General features: G+C 43.2%; 1 protein-coding gene across 5 annotated transcripts in view; it reads left to right on the forward strand.

Moving 5' to 3' along the window:
• LOC126248622 (protein O-linked-mannose beta-1,2-N-acetylglucosaminyltransferase 1-like) overlaps positions 1-24,752 on the forward strand; it is a 2,277,756-nt gene that overhangs the window by 262,241 nt on the left and 1,990,763 nt on the right. The window lies entirely within an intron of this gene.

Genomic DNA, 24,752 nt, shown 5'->3' on the forward strand with positions numbered 1-24,752 from the left:
ATTAAATGTGTGAAGGGCCAGGACTTGAAACGCAACTGACTTTTCGCCTTTTCCCGCGTAAGGAAAAGATAGCGTTTCATCTCACCGGCTGTCTCACAGGTTTTATGTGGTAGGACGTTTCACTCTGCAGCGGTGTGGAAGCTATAACGAAAGGTGCGTTATGAAGACTAACAAGCACTCTTAGTCTGTAACTGCGGTGAGGTATGCAGGAAAGGTTTTGTCGATTTGGAAGAGAAGTACTTTTAGACTGAAGTCGGGAGTCCAGCCACAAGATCCTCTTCGGTGGCTCGGTTGGTAAATGTATCCTAGCTTCGAATTCGTGGGCGGTACACAGTTTTAATGTCAGTCAGTATAAAAAAGAATTTCGGATTATGGTGTCGGAAGGTATAACGTGAAGACAGAAATGAAAATTCCAGAATTTATTCTTTAGTCGGCTCAGGGGCATCCATAACATCGTAGGTTTTCCAGCTTCTGTACAAACCTACCGTGCTAAGTATAATTCTGATTACAATAGACTTGTTGGGTGGAAGATTCTACAGATATGAGGACTGTGGTCATTAATATCTGATGTGCCTATCCTTCGCCATTATGACGGTTTGAACTCTGCCTGGGACACTTCCAATTAGATGTCTGAATGTCTGTGGAGGAATGCCAGCCCATTGGCCTCAAGAGCCGAAACCAGAGCAGCTAGTGATGCTGGGTGCTGGGATCTGGAGTGAAGTCGACGTTCCATCACATCCCAAAAGTGTTTCAGTAGGTTCAGATCGGGACTCTGAAGAGGAAAGTCCATGTCAGAAATGTTATCGTCCACAAACCATTGCCGCACTGATGCTGCTTTATGACAGGCCGCATCGTCATGCTGATATAATCATCGTCTCCGAACTGTTCTTCTACTGTACGCAGCTCACAATGCTGTGAAATGTGTTCATATCCTTTAACATTTAGCGTTTTCTTAAGCGCAGTAAGGGAACCACACCCCAACCACGAAAAATTCCCCCATATCGTAACACAACCTCCTCTGTGCTTCACTGTTGGCACTACACATGATGGCAGGTAACGATTTCACGCTATCATCGGGGTGCGTGACACATGACTCTAAATCATTCATTTCAGTCATCCACTGTACAATGGCGTTGCTCTTCACACAACCTGAAGCGTCGCTTAGCGATTAACCACAGAAATCTGTGGCTTAATGGCGAGCTGCTCGAGTACTGCCCCATATTCTTTTTAACTCCCTACGCACAGTTATTGAGCTAGCTGAACTGCTGATCGCACCTCGGAACTAACAAGTGATTCGTTCCATTGATTTCATGCTATATTTTTCAACCACACTCCGCAGTGCTGTACGGTTCCTGTCCGTCAGTTCGTGAGGTCTGATTGTCCTTGGTTTAGCTGTGGTTGTTCCTACGCCTTTCCACTTCACCAGTAGCCAACTCGGGCAGCTTTAGAAGGATTGAAGTATCTCTGATGGATTCGATACTCAGGTGGCATGCGGTGACCAGATCACGTCCAGAGTCACTGGTCTCTCCTGACCGACCCATTCTGTTGTTACCGCATCTCTACCGACGACACAATACTCCCCGTCTCCTTTTATTGTGGTGGGTCCACCTCTCGTGATAACTAGTGGTCAATTCCGCATTACTTACGTGTATCCGGATACTTTTTATCAGATAATGTATACTGATTCAAAGCACCCTGCGTCTTTACGATTGCTTTACGTTTCGTATATACCATTTAACTGAAATAACATGTCGGGCATGGTATTTTCGAGCCATTTGTTGCCATTCGCAAGACCATTTCCCGCGCAACGAAAGTCGCTGTCTGTTATTTTTTTCCGAGATCCTAATGAATGTATGTTAACAAAGTGGTTAAAGGCTTGTACGGGCACAGTGTATAGCGACCTGGGGTACTCGTAAAATCTAAGAAAAAACCTTGTACATTCATTCTATTGTCACATCCGTCTTGTTGTAAACTTCATAGCTTTCTTAACCAATTAATTATTTTTCCGATAAATGAGGATTGGTGTTTCGAACATGCCGTAGAACTGAAATCAAAATTACAAACTGCAGAGGTAGAGCCCTGGAAACGATCAGGAACAATATAAAAGAAAAGGTAAGATACGAAATAATCAGAGAGAATAGATGCGCAAAAGTGAATTACTGGTTTTATTCGAAAGAAACAACGAGATTGGTAGTTACATGCTAGAGGAATGGGAGAATAGTGAGTACCAAAATAAGTAGAGTGTATTATGACTGTTAGCGAAAACTTACAAGAGTGAAGAAATAGGTTACTAGTAAGCATGGATGTGGAAAAGAACCGTTCGCGAAGCAATTTCAGTGTGTGGTTACGAGATGCCACTGACTTAAACGTAAAGACTGACCTAGGAGTGAAGCACCCAGAAAGAGAAGAGGAAATGAAATGAAACTTCTCAGTTTGACTGGATATGTGATTTAATTCCAGTGATTACAACATCAAGTCAGATTTACAAAGAATTGGTCAGTACGAGTCCTCTTATCAGTATGACGTTGTATCCTCTCTGCCCTGGATGTCTGCACTGATTCGTTTGGGAAGGGTGTCATAAAGTCGTTGGATCCTTTCCTGAGGCAAGCTGGCCCACAGATGTTGTAATAGGTCCTTCATATCTTCGATACTGGCAATCGGACGGAGTTCAAATCCTAGCTGGCTCGACACGTTTTCTATCGAGGAGAGATTAGGGAATTTTGTTGGCCACAAGAGTACTTCAGCATAAAGCAGACAGTTTATAGATAAACATACTATGGCTGTACGAGGATTGTCAAATGTTCAAATGTGTGTGAAATCGTATGGGACTTAACTGCTAAGGTTATCAGTGCCTAAGCTTACACACTACTTAACCTAAAGTATCCTAAGGACAAACACACACACCCATGCCCGAGGGAGGTCTCGAACCTCCGCCGGGACCAGCCACACAGTCCATGACTGCAGCGACTCAGACCGCCCGGCTAATCCCGCGCGGCGAGGATTACCCTGTTGAAAAATGGCACCACGATACTGTCGCATGAGAGGTGACACATCAGGACGCAGGATGTACTGTTGTGCCATCATAGTTCCCTCAGTCACTCGCAGTCGTGTCCGAAAATCACACTCGATGGCACTTGACATAATCAAGCCAAGAGTAACACATCTGTGTCCCCCTAAAACATTGACCGAATGGGACCTTTCGCCAGGTTGGCGCCATACTCGCCGACGATGGTCTTCTGGGGTAGTTCAGAACGGCGATTCATCGCTAAACACAACGTGACGTCATTCATCAGCAGTCCATGCCTTCCTGTCACTCACGGCACCACTCCAGATGCAACCACTTCTGTTACGGTGTTAACAGCAGCTAATGCAAACGATGACAATTCCCTAGTCCGGCTGCTGCTAGTCTTCGACCAACGGTACGGGGTGACATAACATGTTGGAGGGAGTCTATTACTTGTTCTGGGATGGTAGGCGTAGCTGTGAAAGTATTACAATGTGCTTGGTGCACAATGCGGGAATCTTCCCTTGTACACTACTGGCCATTAAAATTACTACACCAAGAAGAAATTGAGATGATAAACGGGTATTCATTTGACAAATATATTATACTAGAACTGACATGTGATTACATTATTACGCAATTTGGGTGCATAGATCCTGAGAAATCAGTACCCATAACAACCACCTCTGGCCGTATTAATGGCCTTGATACGCCTGGGCATTGAGTCAAACAGAGCTTGGATGGCGTGTATAGGTACAGCTGCCCATGCAGCTTCTACACGATACCAAGATCCAAAGAAGAGCGGCGCGTTTCGTCACAGGGTTATTTGGTAACCGTGATAGCGTTACGGAGATGTTTAATAAACTCAAGTGGCAGACTCTGCAAGAGAGGCGCTCTGCATCGCGGTGTAGCTTGCTCGCCAGGTTTCGAGAGGGTGCGTTTCTGGATGAGGTATCGAGTATATTGCTTCCCCCTACTTATACCTCCCGAGGAGATCACGAATGTAAAATTAGAGAGATTCGAGCGCGCACGGAGGCTTTCAGACAGTCGTTCTTCCCGCGAACCATACGCGACTGGAACAGGAAAGGGAGGTAATGACAGTGGCACGTAAAGTGCCCTCCGCCACACACCGTTGGGTGGCTTGCGGAGTATGAATGTAGATGTAGATGTAGATGTAGATACCACAGTTCATCAAGAGTAGTGACTGGCGTACGGTGACGAGCCAGTTACTCGGCCACCATTGACCAGACATTTTCAGTTGGTAAGAGATCTGGAGAATGTGCTGGCCAGGGCAGCAGTCGAACATTTTCTGTATCCAAAAAGGCCAGTACAAGACCTGCAACATGCGGTCGTCCATTATCCTGCAGAAATGTAGGGTTTCGCAGGGATCGAATGAAGGGTAGAGCCACGGATCGTAACACATCTGATATGTAACGTCCACTGTTCAGTGCGAACAAGAGGTGACCGAGACGTGTAACCAATGGCACCCCATACCATCACACCAGGTGATACGCCAGTATGGGGATGATGAATACACGCTTCCAATGTGCGTTAACCGCGAAGTCGCCAAACACGGATGCGACCCGACCATCATGATGCTGTAAACAGAACCGGGATTCATCCGAAAAAATGACATTTTGCCATTCGTGCACCGAGGTTCGTCGTTAAGTACACCACCGCAGGCGCTCCTGTCTATGATGCAGCGTCAAGGGTAACCGCAGCCATGGTCTCCGAGCTGACAGTCCATGCTGCTGCAAACGTCGTCGAACTGTTCGTGCAGATGGTTGTTGCCTTGCAAACGTCCCCATCTGTTGACTCAGGGATCGAGACGTGGCTGTACGATCCGTTACAGCCATGGGGGTAAGATGCCTGTCATCTCGACTGCTAGTGATACGAGGCCGTTGGGATCCAGTACGGCGTTCCGATTTGCACTCCTGAACCCACCGATTCCATATTCTGCTAACAGTCATTGGATCTCGACCAACGCGAGCAGCAATGTCGCGATACGATAAACAACAATCGCGATAGGCTACAATCCGACCTTTATCAAAGTCGGAAACGCGATGGAACGCATTCTCCTCCTTACACGAGGCATCGCAACAACGTTTCACCAGGCAACGTCGGTCAACTGTGTATGAGAAATCGGTTGGTAACTTTCCTCATGTGAGCACGTTGTAGGTGTCGCCACCGGCGTCAACCTTGTGTGAATGCTCTGAAAAGCTAATCGTTTGCATATCACAGCATTTCTTCCTGTTGGTTAAATTTCGCGTCTGTAGCACGTCATGTTCGTGGTGTAGCATTTTTTATGGGCAGTAGTGTATTAAGATGTGCTTGGTGCACAATGCGGCAATTTTCTGTTGTCGTAAAAAGTAAAGTCGGATGGCATGAATGGCTCGGAGACCCCGAAGGGCAGGTTCAGCCGCATAATTGGAAAAGTTTTCCCTGTCCTTCTTGCCCGTAGGTATCTTTCCTTCACGAATATGAGAAGTGTGTACCTAAGTGTATCTGATAAGTGTAGGTAACTGTGTGTGTGTGTGTGTGTGTGTGTGTGTGTGTGTGTGTGTGTGTAGCATAGTGTCATGTTCGTATGGGAGATGATGAGAGAAGGCAGAGGGTGAAACCTGGTGCCAGCACATATCCAACTCCTCTCGAAGAGCACCAAGGGGGCCGCCGAACTTAACGTCCCCATCCGACGGACGGATCATTGCCAACGGTGCCGTTTGCTCTCACTTCATGCGACACTGCGGAGAGGTTAGGAATTTTATTCAGGACATTTGGCGCAAAGAATGGTGATCAGGGACTCCACGCCTCGACCGTAAGGGCAAAGGGGAAATTGTCAACAGGTAGTGGCGTACCTGGAAGATCACCCACAACACCCGACGGTGCTTAACTTCGGTGATCTGACGGGAACCGTTGTGTCCACGTCGGCACCGCCATTGACTTCCCTTGTCGTGATTAAGACGTGGTCGACCAGAACCTTGACGACGAGTATACCTACGCTCATATTTCCACTGGACCACTGTCACATCTGAACGCCCTAAAAACTGGATATTGCACTATTTGACCAGCCTGGCCAAATGGAGACTGTAAATGAGGCCACTTTCAATCTCTGTCAGGTGTTGATCATGCTATCTCAAACGAGTAAACGGCATCCTAGTGTTATTCACAGTGCTTACTAACCATCAGACACTGTTCACGCCCCTCCTATACCCTACCAGGCACTAAACACGAACAATCCTAACGCACTCTGATGGCTGTTCTACCTGTAACAGAGAATTGCCATTCTAATTGTTAAGCACCCGCCGGTCGTGTCTGTGTGTACGAAATTACAATGACATCCGAACATGTCTTCTGGGTGTTTCACTTTTTTCTCTCTGGCAGTGTGTATTTCAAATGTGAACGTTTCCGTTAGGCTCCCATTTAACTGGGCCCAAATTTCGCTTGTGGCGTGTGATTTGGGAATGTGAAGCATGCGTGTTGGAGCACTGCCACATTTTCTATTGATGTAAGACGACATCTAGCACGCCAGTAGGGATCAAGATGGACAGGCCGAACATGGGTCTTAACCTCCACGATCACCTGACCTCAGTTCTCTGGATTATTCTATCTGGAATCAGCCACAATCTTTTTAATACTGTAGAAGAAGGGGATTAGCGATTTGTACAATCTTTTCAAGATTTACAAGATAATTCAGGTGTGTTTGAGGGAATTCATAACTCCCGTACTAGTAGATTTACACCGTCGCCCATTTTGCATGTATATACACGGCCGTGACAAAATTCATGGGATACCTCCCAATATCGTGTCGGACCTCCTCCTGCCCTGCGTAGTGCGGAAGTCGCTGGAACTCCCCCGAAGAAATATTGAGCCATGCTACCACTATAGCCGTCCATAGTTGCAAAAGTATTGCCAGTGAAGGCTTCTTTGCACGAGTTGACCTCTCGATTATGTCCTATATCTGTTCGATGGAATTCATGCCTGGCGATCTGAGTGGCTAAACCATTCGCTAGAATGGTCCAGTATGATCCTCAAACTAACTACTAACAACTGTGGCCCGGTGACATGCATAAAAAGCCCATCTATAAAAATTCCATAGTTGCTTGGTCCGAAGATAACCATTTCCAGTCAATTATCGGTTCATTTGGATCAGAGGATCCAGTTCATTCCATGTAAACCACTTAAACACTGACTATACAATTATGGAGCCACCACCAGGTTGCACAGTGCCGTGTTGACAACTTGAGTCCATGGCTTTGTGGGATCTGCACCACCTACCAACAGTTCTTACCAACTGAAATCGGGACTCATTTGACAAAGCCACGGTATTCCAGTCGTCTAGAGTCCAACCCATTCGGTCACAAGCCCATGAGGACGCTGCAGGCAATGTCACGCTGTTAGCAAAGCCACTCGCGTCGATCGTCTGCTGCCATAGCCCATTAGCGTCAGATTTCACCACAGTATCCTAACGCATACGTTCGTCGTAGGTCCCACATTTATTTCTGGGGCAGTTTCACGAAGTGTTGCTTGTCTGTTAGCACTGACATATCTGTGCAAACGCCGCTGCTCTCGGCCATTAAGTGAATGCAGTCGGTCACTGCATCGTCCTTGGTGAGAGATAATGCTTGACATTTCGTACTCTCGGCACACTCTTGACAATGTGGATGTCGGAATATTGTATTCCCCATCGGTTTCCGAAATGTAAGGTGCCATGCGCATAGCTCCAACTAACATGCCCCCTTCGAATTCTGTCAATTCCCGCCGTGCGGCCATGATCACGTTGGAAAGATTTTCACATGAATCACCTGAGTACAAATGACAGCTCTCTTAATGCAGTGACCTTTTTTACCTTGTATACGCGATACTATCGCCATCGTTATGTGTGCATATAGCTATCTAAAGACTTTTGTCGCATCGATGTACCTCTGCTATTTTAATATGTAAACGTTGCAGTAGTGAAATAACAGTTGGAAGTTTGTATTTATACTCGAAGGGTAACTGCGTAAATCTGAGCGTATGGGAATACGCACTTGGGAATGGGAAACACTCGAAATCACCTGATCGTCGTATAGGTGATGTTGATCTTACAACAGTTAGGACTGAAAATCGAAATGTTCTTCAATAAAGTTTCGGCTATGGCTCCCGACATGAAAAAAAAAAAAACATATTTTTATATACGGAACCTGTTCATGCATCCTCTTCTTCTTCTTCTTCTTCTTCTTCGCGTTTGTCCCACACTAAAAGGGTCCACTTGTTGACACATCCACCTCCACATAGATATGTCTAGAACCTGTTCATAGGTGGAACAGACGAATTCCACATCCTTCTTGATACAGTTCATCCATCGTGTCTTTGGTATGCCACGAGGTCGTCTGCCATTTATGTACAGGTGCACAGGTTTTCTTGCCACAGAGTCTGCTTTACTGCGCATGACGTGTCCGTACCATCTTAACCTGCTTTCCTGTAGTTTGTTTGATATGGGTCAACTCCAAGTCGCCGTCTAACTTCGAAGTTTGTTGCATGATCAAATCGGGTAAGCCCAGGGGACCAACAGAGCATTCACATTTCCATCACGTGAGAACCTGCGTATGCTTCGTTGTCGTTGGCCAACACTCCAACCCATAAAAAGCGACTGGGCGTACTACAGTCCTATAAACCTTTGACTTACGACGTAAAGGCATACGGCGACCACACAGTACGCCGGTCACCTGGCGGCATTTCATCCAGGCAATGTTAGCATGTGCACGGACATCCGGTAGACTTTCACCATAACTGCATATGAGTGAGCGAAGATATTTTAATTGCTCCACTTTCTTCAGGTCTCCTCCACCGACTTTGGCCTTATAGGTTTGAATATCACACACCAAGCATTCTGTCCTCTTGACATTCAGTCGGAGGCCAAATTTGCCAAGTCGTTGATTCCATTGCTGCAGCTGTTCCTGGAGGTCTTGACGGTGTCCGCTTGCCAGTAAAACATCGTCAGCATATAGGAGTGACCAAAGGTGTGGTGACTGTGGGTCTTATGTCTCAGTGTCAACACAGACCATAAACAATAGAGGTGACAGTTTTGGCCCTGATGTACTCCGACATCGATAGTAAAAGGAGGTGATATTCCCACTGCAGATCGGACACTGTTGGAGATATTTCGATACAGTAGTTGGGCCCACTGGATAAAGGCTTCAGGGATACTGTGAGATCGTAATACACTACTGGCCATTGAAATTGCTACACCAAGAAAAAAGGCAGATGATAAACGGGTATTCATTGGACGAATATGTTATACTAGAACTCACATGTGATTACATTTTGGGTGCATAGATCCTGAGAAAACAGTACCCAGAACAACCACCTCTGGCCGTAATAACGGCCTTGACACGCCTGGCCATTGAGTCAGAGTTTGGATGGCGTTACAGGTACAACTGCCCATGCAGCCTCAACACGATACCATAGTTCATCACGAGTAGTGACCGGCGTATTGTGACGAGCCAGTTGCTCGGCCACCATTGACCACACGTTCTCAACTGGTGAGAGATCTGGAGACTGTGCTGGCCAGGGCAGCAGTCGAACATTTTCTGTATCCAGAAAGGCCCGTACAGGACCTGCAACATGCGGTCGTGCATTATCTTGCTAAAATGTAGGGTTTCGCAGGGATCGAATGAAGGGTAGAGCCACGGGTCGCAACACATCTGAAATTTAAAGTCCACTGTTCAAAGTGCCGTCAGTGCGAACAAGAGGTGACCGAGACGTGTAACCAATGGCACCCCATACCATCACGCCGGGTGATACGCCAGTATGGCGATGACGAATACACGCTTCCAATGTGCGTTCACCGCGATGTCGCCAAACACGGATGCGGCCATCATGATGCTGTAAACAGAACCTGGATTCATCCGAAAAAATAACGTTTTGCCATTCGTGCACCCAGGTTCGTCGTTGAGTACACCATCGCAGGCGCTCCTGTCTGTGATGCAGCGTTAAGGCTAACCGCAGCCATGGTCTCCGAGCTGACAGTCCATGCTGCTGCAAACGTCGTCGAACTGTTCGTGCAGATGGTTGTTGCCTTGCAAACGTCACCATCTGTTGACTCAGGGATCGAGACGTGGCTGCACGATCCGTTACAGACATCCGGATAAGGTGCCTGTCATCTCGACTGCTAGTGATACAAGGCCGTTGGGATCCAGCACGGCGTTCCGTATTACCCTCCTGAACCCACCGATTCCATGTTCTGCTTACAGTCATTGGATCTCTTCCAACGCGAGCAGCAATGTCGCGGTACGATAAACCGCAATCGCGATAGGCTACAATCCAAACTTTACCAAAGTCGGAAACGAGATGGTACGCATTTCTCCTCCTTACACGAGGCATCACAACAACGTTTCACCAGGCAACTCTGGTCAACTGCTGTTTGTGTATGAGAAATCGGTTGGAAACTTTCCTCATGTCTGCACGTTGTAGGTGTCGCCACCGGCGCCAACCTTATGTGAATGCTCTGAAAAGCTAATCATTTGCATATCACAGCATCGTCTTCCTGTCGGTTAAATTTCGCGTCTGTAGCACGTTATCTTCGTGGTGTAGCAATTTTTATGGCCAGCGATGTACATGCCAAATAAACTGATGTAGGACACGATCGAAGACTTATATTCCAGATCTAGGAATGACATATGAATATACTTGTCCTTGTCAAGGGGTTTCTCAGTTAGTATCCGAGTGGCATTAATGGCATCTGTGGTTCCACTGCCTTTGATAAACCCGCATTGATTTAGGGTAATAGAAACAATTGCGCGGAGCCTGGAGTCTATAACATGCTCAAAGGTCTTCATGGTATGAGAATGTAGTCGAATTGGTCGATACTGCGAGCATTCTGTCACATAGCCTTTTCCCTTCAAGATTGACAGAATGACCTAGTTGTCCAGACTGCTAGGACTTTATCCTCATAAATGATTCTGTTGAAGAGGTTATTAAGAACTGTGTCACCTTCGTGGCCAAGGATGTTCCATAATTTTGCTGGGATGTCATCAGGGCCAGTAGCCTTGCCATTCTTCATTTTCTTGACCACTTCCTTGACCTCCTGGATAGTAATCTGTAGTACAGGTCCAGGAACCGGATCAGCACTCAGCATAGGAGGATGGTCAAAGTCCCCAATGCTGATTTTGGAGCAGTAATCACTCCATCTGTGGAGAATGTTGAGAGGGTCTCGAAGGAGTCGATGGTCTCCGTTCTTGATGTGTTTAATATGACCATTGCCCTGGGTGGCTCCATGGTGTGCTTTGGCGAGGCGATAAATTTAAATTTTATTTGTTCCTTCAGGTGTGTCTAGTGCATCGTAGACACGGTCGTAGTAAGAAGGTTTGGCTGCTGTAATTGGTCTCTTGGCAGCCAACTTTTGCGTCTTGTAGCGTTGCAGATCTTCATTATTGCGGGACTGGAAACATATTTTGAAAGCCTTCTTCTTCTCCCTCACAGCTGTTTTCACGTCTTCATTCCACCACCAGACTTCTTTATTGATTGCTTGTTTGTCTGGTTTCGTCCTGCAAATAATATTATTCGCTGCACAGTGGACTTGGCTTTTATTGCTGTCCCATATGCCTGATACTAGCTGGTCTGTGTGTATGTCGATGGCCTTAAGAGCAGTGGTGAGCTCAGCTTTGCATTCTGACATACGCCACCATTTGATTCTCTGCACTCCAGTGATCTGGGTTGTAGTTCGGTTGTGGACATTCAACTTGAGGTCCAAGACAAGAGGCCGATGCAGGGAGGTAATTGATTCTGAGGGGATGACTTTCACGTCAGTTACTAGCTTCAGGCTGCGTCTTCTTGTAAGCAGGTAGTCAATTTGAGTGTTGTGCTCACCACTTGATAGGTTATCTTGCCCATTTCTAGCGTTTTCCCGCGCGATGGGATTGCGCGTCGCTTATGAGGTACGTCCTAGCATTCATACACAATTTTCGAACAGACACGCTCGTTTGATATGACTGATACAGGCTCCAGCCGATGCGTCGCACCAGCTGTCGCTTGAGGTATTTTATACTTGCTGCTAAGTATCAGGGACAGGCCGCTCCTCTGGAGAACAGACGCCTTTCGCAGCCGCCCCACTGACGTACAGAGGCTGCTGGATGAAGATAGTTCCTCCGCTTCATCCACTACTGGGACTTAGTCCTCCTCTGCCTTCAAAACCATTGACCATCTTCACCTGTAACTCTCGGTAGGGGCCTCACAAGGTACTACCAGCCAGCTGGAACAAGGTTCTTTAAAGAGGTGTTACTCCAGCATCAGTCCCCAATTTGTCCTGGCTTGTGACAGGCAGAGTTTGGCTTCCCAAGTTTTGGGCCCATGTTGGCGGGGTCTGTTCATGCATGAGAGGGAGAAATATTCCCCTAGATGTACGGAGGGATCAAGAAAATCGAGAAGATGAGTAATAGACACTCTGCGATTATACGTGCTGTTAAAATGCATAAAGATTGTGTAACCTTAAATGTTTGGGTTATAGAGAATTTTGTATGCTACAGACGAAAACGTGAATAACAAGTGACAAAACGCAAAGATGGTTTCTTTCCCTGTGACTAACGTGCAATTCGACGGTGCGGTTAGTTTCCTGTGATGGTATTGCGAGAAATCCAACTCGTGTCCTGTTAGCTTCGTGTGTTGTTTTAGAGGGCAGCGAGCCATGCCGTATGACGACGCTAGGTGCTCGTATTTCGCATTAGCACGACTCCTCGCGGGAGCTGGAGACGACGTTAGCCAGCGCCACGCCCGTAAACGACAACGCTGCGACGGCAAATGAGCATGGCCCGTCTCACGGCAAACTGCCGCGGCGAGCAAATGTGTCGCGGCGCGCGTTGCGTCACGGAAACATGCGTGATTTCTGCCGCGTTTTTACACTGCTTTGTGAAACACAGGTTTGACCTTCGGTAACGGCTGCTCATGTACAGGCAGCACAAACGAGAAATGCAACGACTGGTTCACACTACAGGCGCTGCAGCAACCCGTTTGTTAAGAAGCCTGAGCGGAATCCGTATGTGCTTTTCTTCTCGGCATGTCAAAGTCGACGTGACACGTTTTTATTTGCTGCGTATGAAAGACAATACATTCCACGATTTCTGAACTTGAGGTCTTAAACAGTTAAACTCTGAGACACCGTTATATTACATCACAAATCCATCTTTTGGGTTTTATCGACAGTCGACGATGAATTAAACTGTCTGTAGTTCATTCCAGGTGTTTGGTCCCGGAATTCACTTCTGCTAGGTAAATGTTAGTAAGTCAGAACCACATATTCATAGAACGAAGTTTATTACGTAAACACAGTTCGCAAACAGCGTTCACAGTAACTTCATGAAATTAGAAAAAAAATTCCGAAAATCTTTTAATGCCTAGCGCATGTGCATAGGACACTTAAAATGATGAATACCTAGTTTCGCTTGTAAGTAACGATCGTCTTTAGATCATAAACATATTAAATGCGGGTTGAACACAAGCTGGATGTACCAGTAACAGTCATCATACATTGATATGCTTTTGTGTAGAAAGTGACATAAATAAGAAAGCTGAGCTAGGCTGTACACCACGCACCATACTCGTACGAGGCACGGGTTTAACGAACTGGTTGTATCAGTTAAAACCAACGCAGTCATTTACTTTCAACTGTATGAAAGTCAAGTTCAGCGAAAATCCTGTTTGGAAACGGCACAAAAATTGAGAATGGTTCTTCCCTAGCTGATAATATCGTAGTCAATCATAAAATGTACAGTGGCCATCGTTACACCCCATCAAATTATTCCAAGCGTCGGAGATTCTGCTGCCTATCATTAATAAACTTACCAAGAACTTTACAGCAATTCATCAAAAATACTGAAAAAATTAATTTTAGCTAAACTCTATCTGTTCATGTAAAACTCTATCAGGGGCGTTCTTCATACAGCTACATCTCTCCCATTCCTCGGGTAAATCTAGCTTTCTTCCTGTCGCTGCATAACGCAACGTTTCTAAGACATAATCCGTATCCTGCAATGCATTTGTCTCCTTGGTGACATGCGCGCCAAAGGCTGTTCTGTTTTGGGAATAAGTATGATCCCTAAGGGCCATATATTAACTTTCGTAACTCTTGGAACTCACCTTGTAAATACCTACTTTATTAAATTCATTAATCTTTGTGCCTATTAGGTGTCGTGTATGTGGCCAAAGAGAATTTATTATCTCAAGACCTATTGTAACGTCAGTCTTGCAGAAACACTGTTCGACTTTTTTGACAGCTGACCATTGTTATTCACTACTGTAAATTTAGTTTTTGTTGCGTGATTGCTATTAGCATTGGGCGCAGTCTTACTACTAAAGTACGTAATTTTTTTTTGTTTTTTAGTCTTATTATAGCATTTCGTAGCATCGGTTGCTTTATAGACACTGCCCAATGCAGTTCGTTTCAGGATAACAATTTCTTTATCAGTTTCACACTTGCGAGTGTGACGGATGTGCGTTAATAATTACGTCGGTGCATGATGGTTTCCTATATATGCCAAATATGTGCTTGCAATTTTTTTCTAGTAGTAGTCAAGTCTAAATAGTTTATTGAGCAATTCTGTCCCATTTGCAAAGTGAAAACGATTTTAGAATGCATGGTTCTCATTAGTAATGTAAAATTATCTGCGTTAGCCTGATTACCTATCATCTTCATGCCACTTGTAATATACTGGTTTCTCTTTCAAGGCCTCACATTTCTATAAGAAATTATTTTTAGGTCATTATTGGAAATTTCCACCAAGGTGTCAGTCAGACTATTTCCCATTGTCAACCCATCTTTCTGATGACAAATTCTACCATTAAATTCAAATTAATTATAGGATAAATACGTATTAAGCAATTCAACCAATCCAATAACTTCAACAGGACAAAGTTTATTATGTGTCAGTAGATTGTTTTTTATTATGTAAAGACACTCTGTAATGGGAACCTTGGCGAATAAATTAGCTGTGTTCAAAGACACCAGTTTAGCGTTATCAGGTTTTTTAATGTCAGCCACCGTGTTAGTTGGTTTGTAAATGTTTCTTATATTGAAAAGAGTTACCTTTTTCAAGGGGGACGTAGTATTGTTAGCTACAACGGTAACAGATTTTTTTTTTGAAATTGAGGGATACTGGGATTCATAATTTTAACTGACCTTTTGCAGAATCTATAAATACAAGAAAGGTATTATCTATTTTTCATTTAAGATTATTGTGGAACATTTTAGAGCAGTGCTTCCCAACATTTTCAGCTGGCGGACCCCTCATTCAGTCGAAAATCCATGGCGGACCTCTAGTCGGTCAAGAGCACAGTAACTTTAAATTTCAGAGCTAAACCCATGGGAACTGAAAGCTTCTTAATGCAAGTGCCATGTTGCCAATGACACCCCCCCCCCCCCCGAAGTATCAATAGTCTTTGTTTTAGAGATGAATGCAAACAACTTGAAATTAACGATCGAATTTGAATTCCCAATGTATCCAGACACTTACTAGTGGATTTACTCCCTTTGTTCAACACACTATAGCCTGATTAAAATTACTTGGTAATTTCACACGTTGGAGCTGCCTTCCTCCAAGAGCAATCAACATCATGTCCTAACTGTTCACTATTTACAAGCTGCCGCTTGTGGTCTGTTCACTTCCACTGTTTAGCTACTGTTGTGTAAGGAGCATGCATATTTCGTAGCAGTCGTGTGTGTGTGTGTGTGTGTGTGTGTGTGTGTGTGTGTGTGTGTGTGTGTGTGTGTGTGCGCGCGTGTGCGTGCGTGCGCGGTTTTTCGTGAAATCCGAAGAAAAATGTTCAAATGTATGTAAAGTCTATGGGACTTAACTGCTGAGGTCATCAGTCCCTAGTCTTACACACTATTAACCTATAATGACAACACACACACACACACACAATGCCCGTGGAGGGCTCGAACCTCCGGCGGGAGCGGCCACGCAATCCACGACACAGCGCCTTTGACTGCGCGGCCATTCCACGCAGCTGTGAAGGAAAGAGGCAAACCCATGATTCGGGATACAAACACGTCATGAAAGAAAAGAGGCCAAGGAATAGCCTTTATAGGACTATTTTGACATCTGTTGTGCAATGTGTGGGAATACATTTACCCAGTTTACATGCGTTTCCAAAACCGGATTTCGTAAGCCGATGTCCCAGTTCCGCTTCAAAATCGATTCTGGAAATCTGCTTTTATAAAGCCATTTTCCAGTTCCACAATCGATTTTCGTGCCCATGTAAACAGCTCGGAAAGTCTATTTATTTTTACGTCTTTGTATATCTACTGAAGGGCAGCTGTCAGTCCATAGCCGGCAGCTAGCAGGTGGCGTTGCAACAGTGTACTGTCAGTTGGTAGGTGGCAACTGGCAGGTGGCGTGCCAACAGTTTAGCCACAGCTGACAACTTCAATTACTACTTGGACACTATATCATGGCAGTCAGCCTCGACTGTAAACAAATTAGGAAAACAAACAAACAGACTCTCTTACTTCTATATAAGAAGACAAAGCATTTCACAGAACGTAAGACTTCTTCTCTCAATGGAAACAATTCTGGCAGAGGAGGCTTACCTTTTACAAGGTGGCATGTGAAAAGTCCTCATTTGTTTACGCTCGCAGCCAGTTGCCATAATATAGTGTCAGAGTAATAGCAAGTAATTGTAATTGAAGTACAGGCAGGCCATATTTTTAACTGAGAGGATGGAATATATTATAAAGAAAAGAAATTAGTTTTAGAGATCATTTTAATTTTCGTAACAATAATATCAATGCCAACAGAATTCAATTAATAATTATTTTGTAAATGATAGAAGACAGAAACAAAATTCTTACAAAGCTATAGTTCAGGTACGTTCAGTGAGCATCTACCAAGAAAAATGCTTTCTTCTTTACTATAGATGATTCTGTAGGAATAATAATGGAATCCTAATGTGATGGTTGAGGGTGCTGCTGCTGACACAATTTTGAAAAGTTGAGTTCATTTCTTGACAACTGGAGACGAATGTCTGGATCCGCATCTAGACAGCCTCGGTAATTAGTTTTGTGGGCAGCATAGATCGAGAATCCAGACTCACACATGTATGTTGTGGCAAACGGAAGAAGTGCATGTTTAGCCTTTTCAACAAGGGGGTAGTATTTCTTGTTATCTAAACGGATCCAAAAGTATGAGTAACATTCAATGTCAAAACTTGATTTCAAGGTAGGGTCTGTGGCAATTTCTATCAACAACTCATATTCATTTGATGATAGAATGTTGGGCTTTTTGAGTTGACCACCCATTCGTATTTCTGCAGCTTCTCATCTTCGGCTGTTGGGAAATAATGCTCCAACAATGACATCAAGCTTCGGAGATGTTCCAGGATTTGATGAAACAAATTCTTCCCAAGCGCCAATGGTTTGTTTTTCAAAAACTCCTTGAGAAGAGGAAAACATTTGACCTCCCCCTCCTCGACACTCTCTGCCCAAAAATTGATTTTCCTCTTGAATGCTCGAACTTTGTCGATAGCAGTGACCTTTGTTTCACTTTGCCCTTGGAGGGAAATATTCATTTCGTTTATTTTGGAGAAAAATCTGACAAATGGGCAAGTATACACTGCCAATTTTCGTCATTAATAAGGTCTGCTAATTTGGTGTCATGCTGCAAAAGGAAAGCTACGACTTCCAATCTTAATTCGTACAACCGAGAGAGTGCATTCCCAAGTGAGAGCCACCTCACTTCTGTGTGGAGAAGCAGGGAACGATGAAGGCTTCCCATATCTTCACACAGTATTGTGTAAAAGCCTTGATTTCAACGGCCTTGATTTTATGTAGTTAATATTTTGAATGTATTCGTCTAAAACTTTCTTGAACGAAACAGGCATTTGTTTCGTAGCTAAAGCGTATCTGTGGAGAGCACAATGACTACTGCTGCAGTTCTTGGCGTTTTCTTTTATTTTCGTTATTGCTCCGACTGTAGGACCCGTCGTAGCTTTTGCACCATCTGTGCACACATCTATGCAATTACACCATGAAACCTCGTTAGTCCTTAAAAAATCATCCAATTGACGGAATATTTCAGCACCTGTTGTGTTGGCAGGTAGTGGTCTGCACAATAAGAGGTCCTCCTCAAAACATCCAGAGTATTCATAATGGACAAAAGCCAATAAAATCAGTAATCCTGCAACATCAGTGGATTCATCTATCTGCAGAGAAAATGAATTGTGTTGGATGCTACCAACAAGAGTGTCTTTCACATAATTAGACATGTCAACAATGCGTCTCTTGACAGTATTGTTTGATAATAGCACCGAAGATACAAGCTTTACTGCCTTTTCGTCTAGCATGCAAGAAAAAATATCATTAACACATGGCTTTACGAGATTTTCTACAATGGTATGGGCTTTGCCTGTTTTTGTCACTCGATAACTAACCAAGAAAGAAGCTTTTATTGAATTTTCATTAATTGTTTTTGCATGAGTTTTCATGCAATGCTGAGAAGTAGCTAGTTCAGCACTCTTCCTTTTGAAAAAATCGATGTCTTTAGCCTGGAAATCCAGGTGAGTATTTTCAAAATGACGGCGCAATTTAACTGGAACCACTGAACTGTTTGGAAGGACTCGTGCACAAATTACACATTGAGTTTTACCCTCCTTTGTCTCTGTAAAGCCCATTTCTAAATAGCTTTCGTTGTACTTACGCTTCTTGGTTATTCCACTTCTACAGGATATTGCGACCAATGGAGTATTTGCAGCGTTTTCACATAATAAATCCGGCTGTGGAGCTTTTTGTGATTTTTCTTCCTTTGGTCATCCTCCCTCCTCATTCATTTCAACTGGAAACTTTCCTTGTTGTGAAGGCAATGGAGAAACTGCACCCTTGTTCAATGATCCTGACTTCAGCCACCGATCCATGTTAGAAGTAATAAACTGGTCAAAAATCGACTTATGAAATAGGTAGTGCAATGACAAAGCAAGTTTAACATTTAATGATGCCTGGGGACGCATACGTGCCAGCGTGCGCTGTGATTGGTCGACAAAGCTCGCTCCGTGCATGCGTAAAAGGTTTCAGCGCATCTAGCGCCGTGAGCCGGCGCACAAACAACCCCCGTATTGTTGCGGAACAGTCGATCAGAGAAGCCGCCTTCTCCGGCACTAAACTGTGTATGCCTTCTCACGTAGGAACCTCAAAGGCTGCTTGGGAATACGACCTGAAGTAAAAGTACACATGATTTTCACACGAAAAGAAAAATAGTGATGAATTCGATTTTTACATTTTTATTCAATAGTGTTACTCATTATTTTACACGATTTGGTGAAAGGTGGCCGCGGACCCCCTAGAAAGAGCCGGCGGACCCCTAAGGGGTCCGCGGATCACACATTGGGAAGCCCTGTCTTAGAGGCATCCTTTTTTATCTCAGGGATACCATTCGCATTAAAAAATGCCTCTATCTTACTTATACAGTCATCATCATAAACAATAACTGTGGCATTATTTTTGTATGCCTTTGAACTATAACCTTTTCTGTTGAAACTTTCTTATTCATCTTATTTACAGTTCGAAGATCTGTTTTAGATTCGATAACGACAGTGATTGGCCATGTTCTATTTACTGTTCTCAATATACATTTGGAAGGCCATCACAAAAATATAAGGGTTCGGTCACAATGATCCACCTCAACATCAACTCACTCATAAATTCCTTGTGGGTTCTCTTAATATGTACATAGACGTGACTCACCCCACCAGTTTAGGGAATGTGAGGTAACAAAAACGAAGTATAAATATGTACTTTATATTAGAATGAAGGTGCCTGAGGCTAGCTCTATTTTAATTTATATTAGTTTCAATATGACTGAGTTATTCCTTTATATGTTAAACTAATCGTAATGTGTATTAAAGTAGTAGCAACGACGAGTCAACAATTCCTTCCACAACCAGTTCTGCCATCTTAAAATTTAATATTTACGAACTGTAAAACGAGTGTGAAATGATGTGTAAAGTATGTCGTCTTATTGGAATTTTTGTGCTGATTCTAAAACTGGTGTTATATTTTGCGAGTCTGTTACATTTCCAAAGTTATGGAAAATTTAATATTATGGTTAATATTTGAAAAGTATTAATTAACTTGATGCATTTCTGTTACAGCTATACAGGTTAAGTATGATCTTTGATTCTTTAACATTAGCTAAATGAAAATTACTTTTGAAGACAGTCCTTTAAGAGAATTTCAATATTGCATCATAACTGATTTCGTTAATATGTGACTCAATTTTGGAATTAGCCAAATAAGTGGATCATCCGTGAAACCTGAAACTATTATCTTGTTATGATCATTAGTTGTTATAAATCCTCAATTAGTTTTCGAAAATGTGGGGTGTTGAATGTAACTGGCTTCAACATTCGAAACACAGTTTACTTAGTTGAATCCTATAACATAATTTCTGAAGGTTTGTGTAGTATCTATGGAATCACGAAGTAATCAGCAACGATGTGCTGTTGTTGTAAACATGTCTTATGTAGAAGAAAATAGAATTTATGTAATATCAGTTTAGGCGAGGTCAAAGAGCCTGTTCTTATGTAGAAGAAAATAGAATCTATGTAATATCAGTTTAGGCTAGGTCAAAGAGCTTGTTGGTAGGTGTTGCAATCGACTTTGCTTCAATAATCGATAATCGATTATAGAATTATCACTAGGTAAATTGCCATACAGAACTAAAATCTTCAACCCTGGCTGCTGTATTAAGAAGTATAGCCGGTTTAAAATTACTTTCGCATTGACATCTACAAAAGAAGAAGTGCGATGAGGCTCAAGAGAAACTCACGGCAGGCATTCAGCCAACCTCACGGACCTGTAGCCACAACACCACTCGCAGGTATAACGGTGCGTGGTGCTGTGGCTACAGCACACCTTCCCTCCCACAGCTACACCTCCTGTTAGCACTATGCTGCCGTTCCAAGAGCCTTGCTGACCCATGGGAGCGCTGAGATTTTGTTTTCAGTCCTACAGCTGCGGTATTAATATTATACTGCTACTGTTTTTTATGCGTTTTGTGATACTGAACAATGTTAAAAGCAAGTTCGTCAAACTTTATTCAGTGGAAATTGTGGACGTCTCTCTCTTGTTCAAGGGGTTGCCGTACGATGTGAGTTTAGAGAATCTAGAGCAGGGCTGCGCAGTTGCGCTGCCCGCGAAGCTGCCCGCGGGCACCTTCAGCATTTGATTCGCTGCTCGCTTTCTCTTACTGTTACTATCGATATTTTTAAAAAATCGGTTATCCGATTTATCAATATTTAAAAAGTTGTCTTTCTAGTCCCCAAATATATCGAAAGAATTATCGATATAGCGACAAGAAGATGTCGACGTGCCAGGCAAAAAGATAACGGCTGCACATTGTAAAAAATACTGCTAGTTTTAGAACTATATACTTGAGTACTGATTTATTATAAGATAGTCAACAAGCTAGGAACCTGTTTATCCCACTCAGAGCAAGAATTGAAAGGAAAACAATGCACATTCACGCTTGGTGATAACTACTTTGGTAACAATGGTAACCGCAGGTAAGTGGCACTATAACAGGTGTGCGATGGGTCCGTCGTTCGTCACATATCGGTTTAGACTGGTGCACTTCATGTCAAATTCCCTGTTTTTTTCATTTCTGCAAACTTCAGCGACCCAACAGTTGTAGTGTCAAAATTGCGTGGTGAAGTTCAACATTGGAGTTTCTGTTGGTAGCGCCGAGCGCCGATTACGCCAGCATTTCCCCTCAAACTAGTCATTTAGATATTCGTTCATCAGTTTCAACAACTGTTTTGGAAGAATGCCAATGTGGAGAAATAGCACACTAGTTGCGTTAAAAATTATTTTTTAACGTAACTGGAGTGCTTTTTCTTCACATCAGATATCTTATTACATCCGCACCATCAGCACCCAGTGAAATCGTACTTTTTCTCTCTACCACCTATACTTGCTTCCCACAGTCAACAAGAGAGGCTGGACGTGATGAAAGCTCAAAAAGTAGTAACACTAAGATTACGTTCTGCTATAATTTCAAAAGAACAAGTTTAAATACTTATCGGAAGTTGCGAATAAAATGTAATACAAAATAAAAATATCGGCACTCGATACTGCCACTTCGGTATCGATATTTCGGTGTATGGAGCGTCGCCTGATATAGAGCGACATTTTCTGGAAATGTTTCAATATTACTCGCAAACGAGACTGAAGACTGTGGACAACACACGATCGACAGCTGACGTTCGAGTTTTTGGTCCCGTGATATTGTAAGTATTCTTCCTATTGTCGTAATTATTGTAATAGGACACTGCAAATATAACACGTGCATAGTACGGGCGCAAGTGTAGCCTCTCCTGCGTTACACAAAAGTGCCATCGACAAAAAATATAATAACATTAGGCTTGTAATAATTCTGTCGTAAAGTAAAGCAGATGAATTAACGATAGTGCACATGTTTTTATGAGCCATCTCATCACATAAGGTATTGCATGTCAGTTATTGGGTTGTAAAGCAGTGGTGTTGTTTTCCTGTGTTTGTCAGTGAGAGGAAATTTATTTTTGATTTCTTTTTCCTGTGGGACCAGCTCGTACTTCATGTTCCACATATCTCTGAGCTCGAGTGTACAGTGCTCACTTCCTTCGAAAAAACTAAAACGCAGGTACGTGCTCAGATGGCACCAGAGGACGATGAATAAGCTATTGACCGTCTGTAGTTTGACTGAGTCAAAACACAGCGACAAAGCAACAAATTAACAATAATGTCCTCACTGCGTAAACCTGTCATGAGCACAACAAGGCCGCTAAGTAATATACTGCATAGGTTGACAGTAGATACAAGCAGTACAATACATTCCTAATTTTGCCGTTCTGTTCAGCGGAGAACTGGTGGTGCTGGGGCGGGGGTGGAGGGGGGGGGGGCTATCAATAAAATGAGAATAAACCATCACTCCCGTCAACTTAATTTGCTGGTCGGAAATACAACACACGCATAAATTAATACGTATAGGACACGTGCTTTTTTCGTTAAACAACTATTAAATCAATAATGCTATCTTACTGAAAAGTATTAAGCTAGGAGCTGATCTACTACTTACGAAAACCAAAGGTACGCCTATTTTCATTACTCCACAACTGGTTCTAATTTATTTTACTAACATTTCAATATTTGGAGCGAGGTTATTGGTCACCAAACGCATTGTTCGAATCAGACGAACGTCAGTAAGGCTATTCCTAACCTTCAACTTTGTTACTTTCACTGTTGAGAAGACACACAGATACGTGGTCCCGAACGTACTGCAGACTCAAGCAGATATTCGAAACATCTATGGGAGATGTTCTCGAGGGAAGTTCTTGTAAACCATACCAATATTTTGTGAAGTGTGAAACCTCTCCCTGAGCACACAGCTACACTGAAAATCAATGAACTCCTACTGACGTTTAGGAGCCGCACTTTCAACATTAACTGCAAAAGGAGTTGCAAAAATACTAAAATCAAGTTTAAATCCATCTACTGTCAAAGTTTTATAACAAAGCCTACAGGACAGTACCAAATTCTTCGAAATGTTCGCTTAACGTCTCCTTTTCAAAATTTATTTGATTTATATCTATTCCAAACATTCGAAAAGTACGCAAACGATCCTTGTGAAAGTTGTTTTATAAACAAAAGTAATTTCCTTTTAAAACCAAAAACGGTTTCAAAAACATCGGTAATTAGTTTGTGCCCGACCTTCGAAATTGTATTCAAAAGAGTGAGGTTCTTTGTAAGGACAGTTAGAAATGCAAGATATAACATCCTCGTGGGGTCATCGAACTCTTTAACTGGCTCCCATATTATGTCCATGAATAACGTTATGTCTTTATGCAAGTTGAGAAAACGTTCTAAAACATAGCCTCGACTCAGCCAACGTACTTCATAAAAATACGACTCATCGCCATAATTACACTGTAGCTCTGCCAGAAAGGATTTAAACTGCATATGTCCCAAATCGTGAGATCTCAGTTTATTAACGGTTTTTACAACAACGTTCATGACGCCTCCTATTTTGGCGCATTTTACCAGCTGGTTAACGGGAAGCAGGGCGTGGTGTATCACTGGTATTTCCTGTTGGATACCAGCTTCAGCTATTTTCATCTTTTTTCTTTCAAAGTAACAGCACCAGAGGTATGATTAATCATTAAAGGAGCTCTATCTGTTACAAACGACATAATTCTTTCCGAACAAAGGTCAAATTCGTCAACAATAATATTTTCTAAGCAAGAAAATACGTCCTCGGCCGTAGTTGTATCGAGAATTGGCACTAAATCTAGGAGTTCCTCTATGACAAATACAGCAGTCTGACCAACGTCCGTCGCGTCCGTGCTTTCAACCAAACCGTAAGAGAAAAAAAAAACTAATTATTTAATCTTACCATTATGTTGCAGTTCCATGTAGTTTGCCGTTTCTGTGATACGGCTGCAAACTGTTGTCATTGAAAGAGGAACCGTTTAGAAAACAGAAAGAGTCACTGGACACAAACAGTCATTAGCAAATTCCCTATCGCTGAATGGACGTGCTGTTTTGGCTATTTTAAGGTCTATGTAATAGCTCACTCACAGTTCACCATCACTGCGAATTATATGGTTCTCTTCCTGTTATGCTTTACAAAGAAGAGGTAAAATCGAGGGCAAAACGATATAACGCTTTATAAATAATAGACATATTTTCAAGAAATGACATGTATATGAATTTACTTCTTTTTCTCTCTTCTTTTTTACATCGAGAAGTTTG

The sequence above is a fragment of the Schistocerca nitens genome, chromosome 3 (genome assembly GCF_023898315.1).
Source record: "Schistocerca nitens isolate TAMUIC-IGC-003100 chromosome 3, iqSchNite1.1, whole genome shotgun sequence".
In the NCBI taxonomy this organism is placed as follows: domain Eukaryota; kingdom Metazoa; phylum Arthropoda; class Insecta; order Orthoptera; family Acrididae; genus Schistocerca; species Schistocerca nitens.